Source organism: Chrysochloris asiatica, unplaced genomic scaffold (genome assembly GCF_000296735.1).
Source record: "Chrysochloris asiatica unplaced genomic scaffold, ChrAsi1.0 scaffold00213, whole genome shotgun sequence".
Lineage (NCBI taxonomy): Eukaryota > Metazoa > Chordata > Mammalia > Afrosoricida > Chrysochloridae > Chrysochloris > Chrysochloris asiatica.
The window spans coordinates 554929-568671 of record NW_006408731.1 but is presented as its reverse complement, the minus strand read 5'-3'; the positions used below and the strand labels follow the sequence as shown (position 1 = coordinate 568671).

Genomic DNA, 13743 nt, shown 5'->3' with positions numbered 1-13743 from the left:
TACACCATCATATTTGATTGATAGCTTTGCTGGATAAAGGATTCTTGGTTGGCAATTTTTTTCTTTCAGGGTTTTATATATGTCTCCCCATTGCCTTCTTGCTTGTATGCTTTCTGCTGAGAGATCTGAGCTTAATCTGACTTGCTTGCCTTTGAATATGACACTTCTGTTTTCCCTGGCTGCTTTCAGAAGTGTGTCCTTATCTTTGATCTTGGAGAGCTTGACTATAATATGTCTTGGTGATTTTATTTTGTGGTCTATCCTTCCTGGGGTTCATTGAGCTTCTTGAATGTTTATCTTTTCACTTTTCGGGATGTTAGAGAAATTTTCTTCCAGCAGTTCTTCAACTATTTCCTCTGAGGACTTGTGTGATTCTTCTTGTTTTGGAATGCCGATAATTATTAAGTTATTCCTTTTCATGTGGTCCAACATGAATCTTAGACCTTCTTCAGATTTTTTTAATGCTTTTTTTGTGTTTGTTCTTCAATCTTAGTGGTATTGAGAGATTTGTCTTCCAGCTCACTGGTTCTGCCTTCCATCTTATCTATTCTACTCCTCTGCCCTTTCAGCGTGTTCTCTATTTCTGATATTTTGTTACTGATCATTTGGGCCTCTTTCTGTATGTTTAGAATTGCTTCCAATACTGTATCTATCTTATTTGATTGCTCCTGTAGCACTTTCCTGACTTCTTCCTTATTTTTCTCAACTCCATTTTAATGTGTTTTGAAACATTTTATGATAATTTTTATGAATTCTTTCTCAGGCATTTCCAAGACCTGCCCTCCTTCTAGAATGGAGTCCAGGTCTACTTCTAGGTCTTTTGTCTCAGACATTTTATCTTGTTTCTGGACATGTGCTGATATGGTCATGTGCTGCTTTTGTTTCTTGGACATGTTTAGTGTTTATCTGTGGTCTTAATACTTAATTCAGTATGTGTTTTGGTATTGTATATGCTTTTTGATTGCTTCCAGGAAGATGTGATCAGGATGTGGGCTTCCCTTTTCACTTTTCTTATTGTTTAACTCACAGTAACTTTCACAGGTGTTGTCTGTTTCCCTGTTATATGGCAGTTGGTATTGGTTCTTGACTGGGTTTTGGTATTTTATAGAGTGTGATTATAGGTTGGCTGTATGGCAGCAGTTGCTGACTCTTCTTGTGTAATATAGGGAGACAAAGAGTCCTTCAAAGGCATAAGGGGGGGAATATAACAGCAAAACAACACCTGCAAAAAAAAATGAGAGAAATAAAGAAAAAAGACTAAAAAACAGCAACAACAAAAACAACACTGATACTGCAGTCTCTAATCACAGAAAAGGGAGAGAAGGAGAGAAGAAAAAAAAAAAAAAAAATCTGTAGCCTAATATGAGTATGACTTTAATGTCCTCTCTTTAACTTCCTGCCTTCAAAGCTGCCCGAGAGATTCCAAGATGCTAGTGTTTGTTGTTATGCTACACCTCAGGCTCCAGTCCAACCTTCGGCCTGTTTTGCGTTTAAACTCTCTTTCCCTCCCTAGGGCCCTCTCCTTCTCTTTCCCGTGTTAAAAAACAGAATAAAAAACAAACAAGAAAATTTCAAGGCCTGCTTTTGGGCTGAGTATCTGTCAGCCGTTTTGATTTTAAGTGGAAACCGTATCTTTAAATTTCGAGGAGATCTGTGCACATACATAGTAGAACCCTCCGAGGGTGGGACTGTGGTGTCCACTAGCTCAGGCACCCCTGTAGTCATCAGAATGGGGGTGTGCAGACAGCAAGGGATGAACGAACAGATACCAAAAAAAGAATGTTTTTGCGGCTCTGTCAGGTGTCCGTGGCTGCTCTGATCCTACCCCCACTTGGCTCCACACAAGATGGTTCCTTCTGGGGCAGCTGAGCATCCCAAGCCAGAAAGCAATGGATTTCTTGCTTCTGTCATAAACTCCCCCAGCTGTAAGTCTTCCAACCTTCTAAATATTCCTTTATATGTGGTTCAGAGTTCTGGTACCATCCGCTGAGCCTGCTTGGTCCTGTATTCGGTGTTGTTGCTGGCGGAGCTCCTCACTGCACTTCCACCCAATCCACCATCTTGTTTGTTACTTCGTATCGTTGACTCTTGATCATATACTATCTCTTGAAATGGTTGAACATTGACCATCTCTTTTTGGTACAGTGACTTTGTGTATTCCTTCCTTCCATCTTATTTTGATGCTTTCTGCATCATTCAATATTTTCCCTTAGAAACCCCTGTGGTATTGCAAGTCAAGGTTTAAAATTTTCCTCAGTTCTTTCAGCTTGAGAAATGCTGAGCATGCCATTCCTTTTTGATTTTCTAACTCCATATCTTTGTACTTTATATTATAATATTTGACTTTGTCTTCTCAAGCTGACCTTTGAAATTTTCTACTCAGATCTTTTATCTCCTCATTTCTTCTATTTGCTTCAGCATCTCTATCTTGGAGAGCAAGCAAGCTTCAGGGTTTCTTCTGATGTCCATTTTGGTCTTTCCTTTTTTCCTTATCTTCTTACTGACCTTTTGCTTTCTTCCTGTACAATGTTCTTGATGTCATCTAACAACTCTTCTGGTTTTTGGTCATTAGTGCCTAACACATTAAATCTATTTTTAAGATGATCTCTATTTTCAGGAGGAATATATTTAATGTTATATTTTGGCTCTTGTGGACTTGTTTTCATTTTTTCCAGTTTCAACCTGAACTTGAATATATGCAATTGACAGTCCATTTCACAGTTTGCCCCTGTTCTTGTTTTGGCTGATAACAGGGAGCTTTTCTACCAACTCTTTTCACAGAACTAGACAATCTGATATCTATGTATCTATGTATTCCATTTGGTGAAGTTCATGTGTCTTTATGTTGTTAAAAAAGATATTTGCAATGAACAAGTCATTGGTTTTGCAAAATTCTATCATGTCATCTCCAGCATTATTTCTATCACAAAGGCAAATGTTTGTCTCCAACATTTGCATTCCAATCACCAGTAATTATATACATCTTGATTGCATGTCTGATCAATTTCATATTTTAAAACCTAGTTGAATTCTTTAATTTCATTATCACTGACTATAGTGGTCAGTGCATAAATTTGAATAACAGTGGTATTAACTGGTGTTCCTTGTAGGCGTATGGATATTATCCTATCACAGACAGCTTTATACTTTCAGATAGATCTTGAAATGTTCCTTTTGATAATGAATGTGACAGTATTCCTATTCAATTTGTTATTCCCGGCATAGTAGACCATGTGATTGTCAGATTCAAAATGGCCAATACCAATTTATTTCAGCTCACTAATGTCTTGGATATCAATGTTTATGAGTTCTATTTCATTTTACACAATTCTCAATTTTCCAAGATTCATACTTCATATGTTTCATGTTCCAATTATAAATGGATATCTGCAGCTGTTTCTCCTAATTTATAGTAAATGAAGGTCCCAAAAACGAACACATGAAGAAATGCTCTCAATCATTAGCCATTTCAAAAACAAAACACCAAAAACAAAAAAACCCCACTGGCATTGAATCTATTTTTACTCATTAGCAACACTTTTGAACAGAGTAAGACTGTCCACTAAGGCTTCAGAGACTAAATATTTACAATAGCAGACAGACTTATCTTTTTCCCTCAGAACAGCAGAACTTTGCAGTAAGGAACACATTACTGACCCCACTGGAACACTAGGACTTTGTCAATACTCTGTGTTGTCAGGTGCAGTCAAATCAGTTCCAGCTCATAACAACCCTATAAACAATAAAACAAAATACTGCCCAACTCTGTGTTATCCTCGTAGTGGTTGTTATTTGAGCCCATTGTTGTTGTCACTGTGTCAATTTATCTCATTGAGGGTCTTCTTTTTTTCATTGACCCTACACTGGACTAAGATTGATGACCTTCTGCAGGGACTGGTCCTTCCTTATATGACCAAATTACTATGGACAAAGTTTCAACATAGTCACTTCCAAGGAGCAATATGGTAGTACTTCTTCCAAAACAAATTTGTTTATTCTTCTGGTAGTCCAAGGTTTATTTAATATCTTTGCCAACACCATAATTCAAATATATTGATTTTTCTCTGGTCTTCTCTATTCGTTGTCCAGCTTTTGCATGCATGTGAGGTGAATGAAAATCCATGTGTTGGGTTCAGTGTGGCCTAGTCTTCAAAGTAACATCTTTGCCCTTTAACACATTAAAAAGAGATCTTTTGCAACAGAGCTGCCTAACCAAATGCATCATCATTTGATTTCTTGCTTTCTTTTTTTTAAAGAAAATTTTCTTATACATTCTGCTGTCTTTTGTTTTCTTCAACTGTTTACTGTGAATTTACTGAAGGTTTATAGAGCAGTTCATCAGTTTTATATTCAACAAATCATACACTTTGCTTCATTACATGATTGCAATCCCCTCCATGTACAAACAGTTAATAGTGTTTCCCTCTGTTCACTTTAACTATTTCATTCTTCCCTGTGTCTCCCACTACATTCATCTTTCCTCTGCTAACCTGCCTCTTATTGTATATTGCCTACCCTGCTCCCGGTGTTAGCATGTGTCTACCCTCTAGCCCATGAATAATTTTCCTCTGTGTTACCCCAGTAACCATCAGAGATTGTTGCTTTTATTAAGAAAATCTTTTCTTAACTTTTTATAACACTGGTCTCATACAATATTTATCCTACTGTGATTGACTAATTTCACTCAGCATAATGTCATCCAGGTTCAACCATGTTGTGATGTGTTTCACAGATTCATCATTATTCTTCAATGTTTTGCAGTATTCCACTGAATGTATGTATCAAACTTTGTTTAACCATTCTTCAGTTGATGGGCATTGAGGTTGTCTCCATATTTTTGATGTGTCTTGCAGACAGCATATTGAAGCATTCTGTGTTCTTATCCATTCTGCTCTCTATGTCTTTTGACTGATACATTTAATTCATTTATTCAATGTAATTATCAATAGGTTTGGATTGATTGCTGACATTTTCCTGTGTGCTTTCATGTGTGTGTGTGTGTGTGTGTGTGCGTGCGGTGTTGCTGGATTCTTGGTTTCACATAATTTTTAAAACTGAGTTCATTTTGCTTGTGGGTTTTCTTTTCATTTTCATTTCTGCTGTTATAATGTTTACTAAATCTTTCTGATTTTCCCTCTTTTTTTATTTTGATGTGTAGGTATATTATTTTTCTTTGAAGTTACCCTGTAATTCATTATTTGTTTCCCCCTGCCTAAAACACTCTGTTTTTATCATGAAATCGACTTGACTCTTGAATTCCTTGCCATTGGAAAGTTCTGCATCTACACTATTCCCTCTTTTTGTTTTGTAGCTGACTTCATTATACATTGATATCTTTGGTCCTGTATTTTCAATCTTGTAGGTTTCAGTCTTGTAGTGGTTCTGTGGGTTAATGCGCTTGACTGCAAGGTCAGATTTGAACCATAATGTTGGCAGTTCAAATTCACCAGTTGCTCCTTGGAATCCCTATAGAGGATTGCTATAAATCAGAACTACTCGACAACACTTAACAACAAACAACAGGTTTGTTTTACTTTAAATACTTCTATATCTGGATTGATTTTTGAGTAATTTTGTCATGTATGGTAATCTCAGGTTGTTATCTGCTGCTGTTGTTTCTCAGTCTAAAAAGGACACCCTTTAGCATTTTTTGTAAAGTTGGTCTAGTAATTACAAATTCCTTTAATTTCTGTTTATCAGGAAAGGCCCTGATTTTTATATCATATTTGTGGGACAGCTTTGGTGGGTATATAATTCTTGGTTGGCAGTTTTTTTTCTCTAAGAGTTTTGTGTATGTCATCCCATTGTCTTTTTGCGTGCATGGTTTCTGCTGAAACCATGAGAAATCAGAGCTTAGTCATATTGGTTCTCCTTTGTAGGTCACTTTTGTTTTTCCCGAGCAACTCTCAGGATTCTTTTCTTGTCTTTGATTTTGGAAAATTTTTATTATGATACGTCTTGATGATTTTTTGCAGGGATCTATAATATGGTGCTGTGGGTAACCTAATGTGCTGGACTGCAAGGTTGGTTTGAACAGCAAGGTCTGTAGTTCAAGCTCACCAGCCTCTCCTCGGAAACCCTATACAAGGTTGCTATCAGTCGGAACCAACTCCATGGCACTTAACAACAACACAAATCCCATGCAGGGTCCATTCATCTTCTTGTATGTTTATCTTCTCATTTTTCATGATATAAGGGAATTTTCTTCCAACAGCTCTTCAACAGTTTTCTCTGTTTTGCATTTCCAGTCACCCATATGTTGTTCCCCTTCATGGTGTCCCACATAACTCTTAAGTTTGTTTGGGTTTTTCATTCTTTTTTCTGAATGTTCTTCTAGCATACTAGTATTGAAAGATTTATCTTCAAGTTCGTTTTTTCAAATTATATTCTTTGACTTTTCAATGCATTGTTCATTTCTGAAATTCTTGATATTAATCTCCTGTATTTCTAGTTGCAGGTATTGTATTGTTTCAAATTTTTCAGAATAAATTTGCATTTATTTTGTCTGTTTGTTTTCATAGTGTTTTCCTGAGTTCTTCTACAGTTTTTTCTGTGTATCCTCACTTTCTTCAATCTTTCTGTCAATCCATTGAAGGTACCAAAATATTATTCTTTTGAATTCTTTTCAGTTGTTTCATTACCTCAGAAATGTTTTCAGTCTCTGCATTTTAGTCTTTTGTTTGAGCCATTCTCTATGTGAGCTAAAATCGTCTGTTGTCTCCAGATCATTATGGGGTTGTTGGATTTGTAATAACAAACAGTGTCATTGTTGGACTTGGAGGGGAGAAATATCTTGTGGGGTCCTGAAATTCAAGGAACTGATGATTGTGGAAGGGATGTGACATCAGAATTTCTCGCCCTAGATGGAGTTCCTATTGGCTTATGTGTATGTTCAGGGCATTCAATCCAGAAGTAGTTTGTGGGAGCCTTTGATGGAGCTGGTTTCATTGTCTGTTAGGACCATAGGGAAGCTGGGTACAGGATGACTAGTCAAATGCTGGTCTAGTGGTTCTGTGGATTTTTCAGATCTGGAATTGAGGCCAATTGAACCCAGGCACCAAAACAGCACACAAAATCAGTGTAGCTGGCCCCTAACTCAAACTGGGTGGCTCCCAAGCTCCAAACTCCCAGAGAGCAGGGTCTGTGCTTCAGGCAGATGAGGTGGGGGCTGCCACACAAGAATTATGAGGAAAAAGAAGAAATCACACCTTCCTGTCATCCATGCGAATCTTCTCTGCCAAGTCTCCCTCTGCTGCCAAAGCTGTTCACAAAGCTGCTCACAAGTCTGACCCACCACTCACCAATCATTCTCCCTTTCTCACCATCCATGCTTCCCTCATCATCTCTTCCAGCAAGCACTCCATCCTCCTCCCTAACCTTTCTATTGAGATTCAAGGTACCAGAATTTTTATCTCTGTATATTTTATTTGGTCTCTCCTATTTTTTTTTTTTTTTTCTGGCACTGTATCTGACAGCGTTTCTCTGCTATTCATAAGGTTTTCAGTGACTAAAGATTTGGAAGTAGTTCATTGGCACTTAACACCAACACAACAAATACAAACATAGGAGCACAGCAGTGGAGCTGTAGTATAAGTACTGGACTGCTAGCTACAAGGATGGTGGTTCAAATCCACCAATTTCTCCTTGGAAATCTTATAAGGGGTTACTATAAATAGGAACAGACTCAGTGACAGTTAACAACAACATGATGATGTGAATGGAGTAAAACTTTCTGGAGCTGCATTTATTGATGAAGCACAACTCAAAATGTGGAGGCACAGCTGCAGCAACATTTAATAATAGGAACATGGAACGTACAAAATATATATAAACCTAGGAAAATGGAAAGTTGTGAAAAAATGAAATGGAGTGGAGAAAGATCAATATCCTAGGCATTAGTGAGCTGAAATGGACTGGTATTAGCCATTTTGAACTAGACAAGCATAGGATTTACTGTGCCAGGAACAACAAATTGAAGAGGAATGGCATTGCTTCACAGTCAAAAAGAACATTTCAAATCCACATTGAAATACAGTGCTGTCTGTGATAGGATAATATCCATACACCTCGAAGGAAGCCCAGTTGATACCACTAATATTCAAATTTGCACACCAAACTCTAAAGTCAGTTACGATAAAATTGAAGAATTTTACCAACTTTTTCAGTCTGAAATTGAGTACATGTTCAATCAAGCTGCATTGATATTTACTAGTGATTGGAATATGAAGGTTTGAAACAAAGAGGAAGGATCATTAGTTGAACACTATGACCATGGTGATAGAAATGATGCTGGAGATTGTAGGATAGAATTTTGTACAACTAGCATCGTGATGATGAGTCAGGCTGCTAATGTTATGGTCAGTAGTTCGAAACTACCAGTTGTTCCATGGGAGAAATATAAGGCTTTCTGTTCCCACAAAGATTTACAGCCTTGGAAACCCTATTCAGGGTTGCTATGAGTCAGAACCGACTCCATGGTACACCACCACCACCACAATGATTTATTCAGTGCAAATAGATTTTTTATTCAGGAGTAAATTCCATTTTAATGGGGAATAAGTTCCAGATGTGTAGGGAACTATATGCCTGGAACTAAGTAGATGGAATATACAGGAATCAAATTGATTACATCTGTGTGAAGAGACAGCGGAAAAGCTCTGTATCATCAGCTGAAATCAGGGGCTGATGTGGGCACAAACTGTCAATTACAAGTTTGATTTGAAGCTGAAGAAAATGAAAACATGCAAGTCCAGACTGAAGCTAAAGAAAATGAAAACAAGTCCACAAGGGCCAAAATATGACCTTGAGTATATCCACTTGAATTTTGAGACCATCTCAAAAAAAGATTTGATCCATTAAAAAATGGTATTCCAACTACCAAAGAACAGAAGAGTTGTGGATGACATCAATAACACCATACAGGAAGAAACCAAAAGATCATTGAAAAGAAAGAAAAGATGAAAATGGAGAGGTCAGAAGAGACTCTGAAACTTGCTCTTGAACATAGAGAAGCTAAAACAAATAGAAGAAAGGAGGAAGTAGAAGTGTGGAAAAGAATTTTCAAAGGGCAAACAGGACAAAAAGTCAAGGATTCTAATGATAAGTACCAAGACCTGGAGTTAGAAAACTAAAAGGAAGTATACACTCTGCTTTTCTCAAGCTGAAATAACTGAGGAAAAAGCCAAGCCTCGACTTGAACTATTGAAGGATTCTATGGAAAAAATATTGAATAATGCAAAAAGCATCAAAAGTAGATGAAAAGAATATACAGGTTCACAGTATCAAAAATAAATTGTCAGTGTTCAACCACTTCATGAACTACCATATGATCAAGGACCAATGGTACTTAAGGAAGAAGACCAAGCAGCATTGAAGCCATTGGTGAAAAACAAGGCCCCAAGAATTGATAGAATACAAATTGAATGCTTTAAAAAAATGATGCAGCACTGGAAAGACTCACTAATGTATATCAATATATTTGGAAGATAGTTATCTGGCCAGCTACTTGGAGACCCATATTTGTGCCCATTTTAAAGAAAGGTGACCCAATGGAATGTGGAAATTATTGAACAGTATCATTATTATCACATGGAAGTAAAATTTTGCTGGAGATAATTTGAAATTTAAAAATGGTTGCAGCAGTATATTGACAGGTAACTGCCAGAAGTTCAAGCCGGATTTAGAAGAGGACTTGGAACTAAAGATATTACTGTTAATATCAAATGAGTTTAGTTGAAAGCAGAGAATATTAGAAAGATGTTTATTTGTGCTTTATTGACTATGCAAAGACTTTCGACTATGTGGATCTGACATGCTGTGGATAATATTGTAAAGAATGGGAATCCCATAATAGTTAATTGTGCTCATGAGGAACTGGTACATAGACAAAGAGGCAGTTGTTAGAACAAGAGGATACTGAATGTTTTAAAATCAGGAAAGATGTGTGCCATAGTTGTATTCTTTCACCATACTTAGTCTGTATGCTGAGCAAATAATTCAAGAAGCTGGATTATATGAAGAAGAACGTGGCATCTGGATTGGAGGAAGACAATATTAACAATCTGTGATATGCAGATGCTACAACCTTAGTTGCTGGAAGTGCACTTACCTACTTACTGATGAAGATCAAAGACTGTAGCCTTCAGTATGGACTGTACCTCAATGTGAAGAAGACAAAAATCCACACATTGGACCAATACATAACCTAATAATAAATGGAGAAAATTTGAAGTTGTTAAAGACTTCATTTTGCTTGAACCCATAATCAAAACTCATAGAAGCAGCAGTCAAGAAATTCAAGGATGTATAGCATTGGGCATATTTGCTGCACAAGGCCTCTTCACTGTGTTAAAGAGCAAAGATGTCACTTTGAGGATTAATGTGGGCCTGACCCAAGCCAGGGTATTTTCAATTACCTCCTATGCATGAGGAAGTTGGCCAGTGAATACAAAGACCATAGAAAAATTAATGCATTTGAATTATGGTATTGGAGAAGACTTTTAAAAGTACCATGGACAACAATGGTCCAAAACAAATGTGTATTAGGAGAAGTACAGCTAGAATGCTCCTCATAAATCAGAAAGGTGAGACTGTATCTCCCATGCTTAGGACATATTATTGTTGTCGTTAAGTGCAATCGAGTCGATTCCGACCCATAGTGATTCTGTAAAGGGTTTCTGAGGAGCCGCTGGTGAGCTTGAACCACCAATCGTGCAGGTCAAATGGCTTTTCAGTCTGGCACATTAACCCACAGCACCACACCAAGACTCCTAATAGATATATTATTAGGAGGTAACAATTCCTAGATAAGGATATCATGCTTAGTAAAGTGAAGGATGATTGAAAAAGAGGAAGACTCTTAAGGAGCTAGGTGGACACAGTGGCAGCACAAATGGGCTCAGACTTAACAGCAATTATGAGGATTGAGTAGGACAACACAGTGCAGGAACTCACTCAACGGCGCCTAATAACAACAAATCCATGAATAAAAATGTAATTCACTTGTGCCCACATTTATTAATCAACTAGTAACATATTTATTAAGGTCAATCAAACTATGTTGTGTGAACCAAGAAATACAAACTCCCCATAGACGACACCTAAGTTACCTTAATGTTCTTCTTACTACACAATGATTTTCTTCTTTAATGTGTGTGTTCTTTTATTTTAACCACCCCCTTCAACTCCATGCTATATTCAACTAGAGTTATTTATTTAGATTAAAATGATTCCCTAGAGACAATACCTGTTAAAATACTTGTTTTTTACAAAAACATTTAAAAAATATGTTATTGTTAAGTGCTGTTAAGTCAGTTCCAATTCATTGTGACCCTGTATAAGGTTTCCAAGGAGCAGTTGGTGGGTTTGAACTACCAGCATTGTGGTTAGCATACCATTGTTTATCCTACGGTGCATGCAGCAAATTTGTCTCAGCAGTATCTAATATTGAAGCCAGTAGAAACGTTGATAATATTTGGTACATAAATAACTATTCTGAACATGTAAAAAACAAGATCAATATTTTTAATTAAAAATACTACTAACATTATTAAGTATGTTATTGTTGTGATGATGGTTAACCGCTGTTGAGTCAGTTTCAAGGAGTAGCTAAAAATTTTATACTTAATATAAACAAAATTTTGTAAATTTTATCAATAAAACTAGTACTACAAATTGACCAAGAAATATTTTTTTATTATTCATACAGCAATTTGTTTACTTTTGTCAAATTTAAGTATTCAGCTCTAATGAGGAGATTTACACTTGAGTTTTCATATTTCATGTTTATGTCAGTTTCCAGGTGTAAGTCTGAAGAGATTGAGAACAATTCGATTCTGCTGAACAATGCATAAAAGACAAACATTCATCCATGACATGTTTTACTTGGGGCTTCTTTTGTAGATGGGAAAGAAGAGACAACTCCTTGGATATACTTAGTCCAGAGGCATTCCCCAACTGAGTAAGAGCAGTATTTCCTACGCTCCTCCTGTAAGGCAAACGGTTAGAACATTGGGGGTTTTTAATAGGCCTTCACACATTCATGTAAACTGTGGACAGAATACTCATTGTCTAACCTGCTACTGAATATGAGACCTTGACAATAAAAGGAAGCATTCTTAGATAAACTCAGATTTCTGCAGATGTGATCCAACCTCTGTCTCCTTGAAGTTGAGCATTTACTTCTATAATGTGAAAGTAGCTTTGTCATAATGACACCAGTCACCTCATTAGTCAGTCACTAGAGCAATGACTAGGGTTACTAAAGTAAAACACAAACATGTGCTCATTGATTGTCTTTGCATAGATTATTTATAAGTAGGCAAAAGGGAGACATATGACATTTTCAGAAAAGGAGGATAATGAAGATTTAGAATAAATAACTTCAGAATGTTATTAAAAGGCTATTTCACACCTACTTTTATTTAGGTGATTTAATGAGCTCCTTCTTCTAAATGAAAGTAGAAACCATAGAAAGTGAGGTGATGCCTGAAAGTTCTCAGCATCTGAGGAATTAGTATAGTTCACATTTCTCCCTAGTTAGAGTCTCTTGTCAGCAGCCTTTTCAGAGCCCCCTTTACCTCTTTGTTTCTCAAGGTATAGATCAGAGGATTCAGTGAGGGAGTCACTACTGTGTAGAACAGGGTAAGGAATTTACTGTGATTCTGTGTGTACTTGCTCTTGGGTTGTACGTAGACAGAAATTGCAGTCCCAAAGAACAAAACCACAACCATCATATGAGATCCACAGGTCCCAAATGCTTTCCTTCTGCCTTCAGCTGATTTTATCCTCAGCACACTCCTCACAATGCAGCCATAGGAGACCAAAATAAGTCCCAGAGGTATAATCACATAGAGGACACTAGCTATGGAGAGCTCAATTTCCAGGAAGGTTGTGTCCACACAGGCAATTTTTATAAGTGCAGGTTCCTCACACATAAAATCATCCAACCTGTGGTGACTGCAGAGAGGCAATAGGCAAACAAGAATTGTCTGAACTGTGGACTCCACAAAACCACTGATCCATGCCAGAGATGCTAGTTGACGGACAAGTTTGGGGTGCATGATAACGCCATAGTGGAGGGGTCGACAGATAGCATTGAAGCGGTCATAGGCCATAACAGTCAGGAGGATACACTCTGTGGATCCCAGTCCCAAAGCAATGTATAACTGGGTCATGCAACCAGTGTAGCTAATGGTCTTCTCAGGGCCCTTGAGGTTCCATAGCATCTGAGGAACAATGCTGGTAGTGAAACAGAGGTCCAGGAAGGAGAGATTAGAGAGGAAGAAGTACATGGGAGTGTGGAGTTTGGGGTTCAAGTATGAGACCAGTATGATGGCTGTGTTCCCCACCAATGTCAGAGTGTATATGACAGAGATAACCCCAAGGAGAACCAACTCCAACTGGGGCATATCAGAAAAGCCCAGTAAGATGAAAACTGCTGGATTGCTAACATTTGTCCCTTTCATCATTTTTTAATTGTAAATCCTGTTTCTTGGTCATTCCTACTTTATTCCTGTGGAGAAAATAGGATAGCATAACCAATGGAATAATAACAAACCAATTAGAGCATTTGGAGACTGTAAATATATAGAAAACAAACATAAAACAATGCAAAGATATGATAGGTTGATCTGTAAGTCAGAGAGAAAAATACATGAAGTCATGAAAATATCAAATTCATTGAAAAAAGTGGAACATATAAAAACACAGTAAATATCAGAATCATACACCAACATAGATTTG

The 13743-nt window shown here is 37.2% G+C and overlaps 1 pseudogene; it reads right to left on the bottom strand.

The window, feature by feature from the left end:
- Window positions 1-12521: 12521 nt before the first annotated feature.
- Window positions 12522-13466, bottom strand: LOC102811308 (annotated as a pseudogene).
- Window positions 13467-13743: the final 277 nt, after the last annotated feature.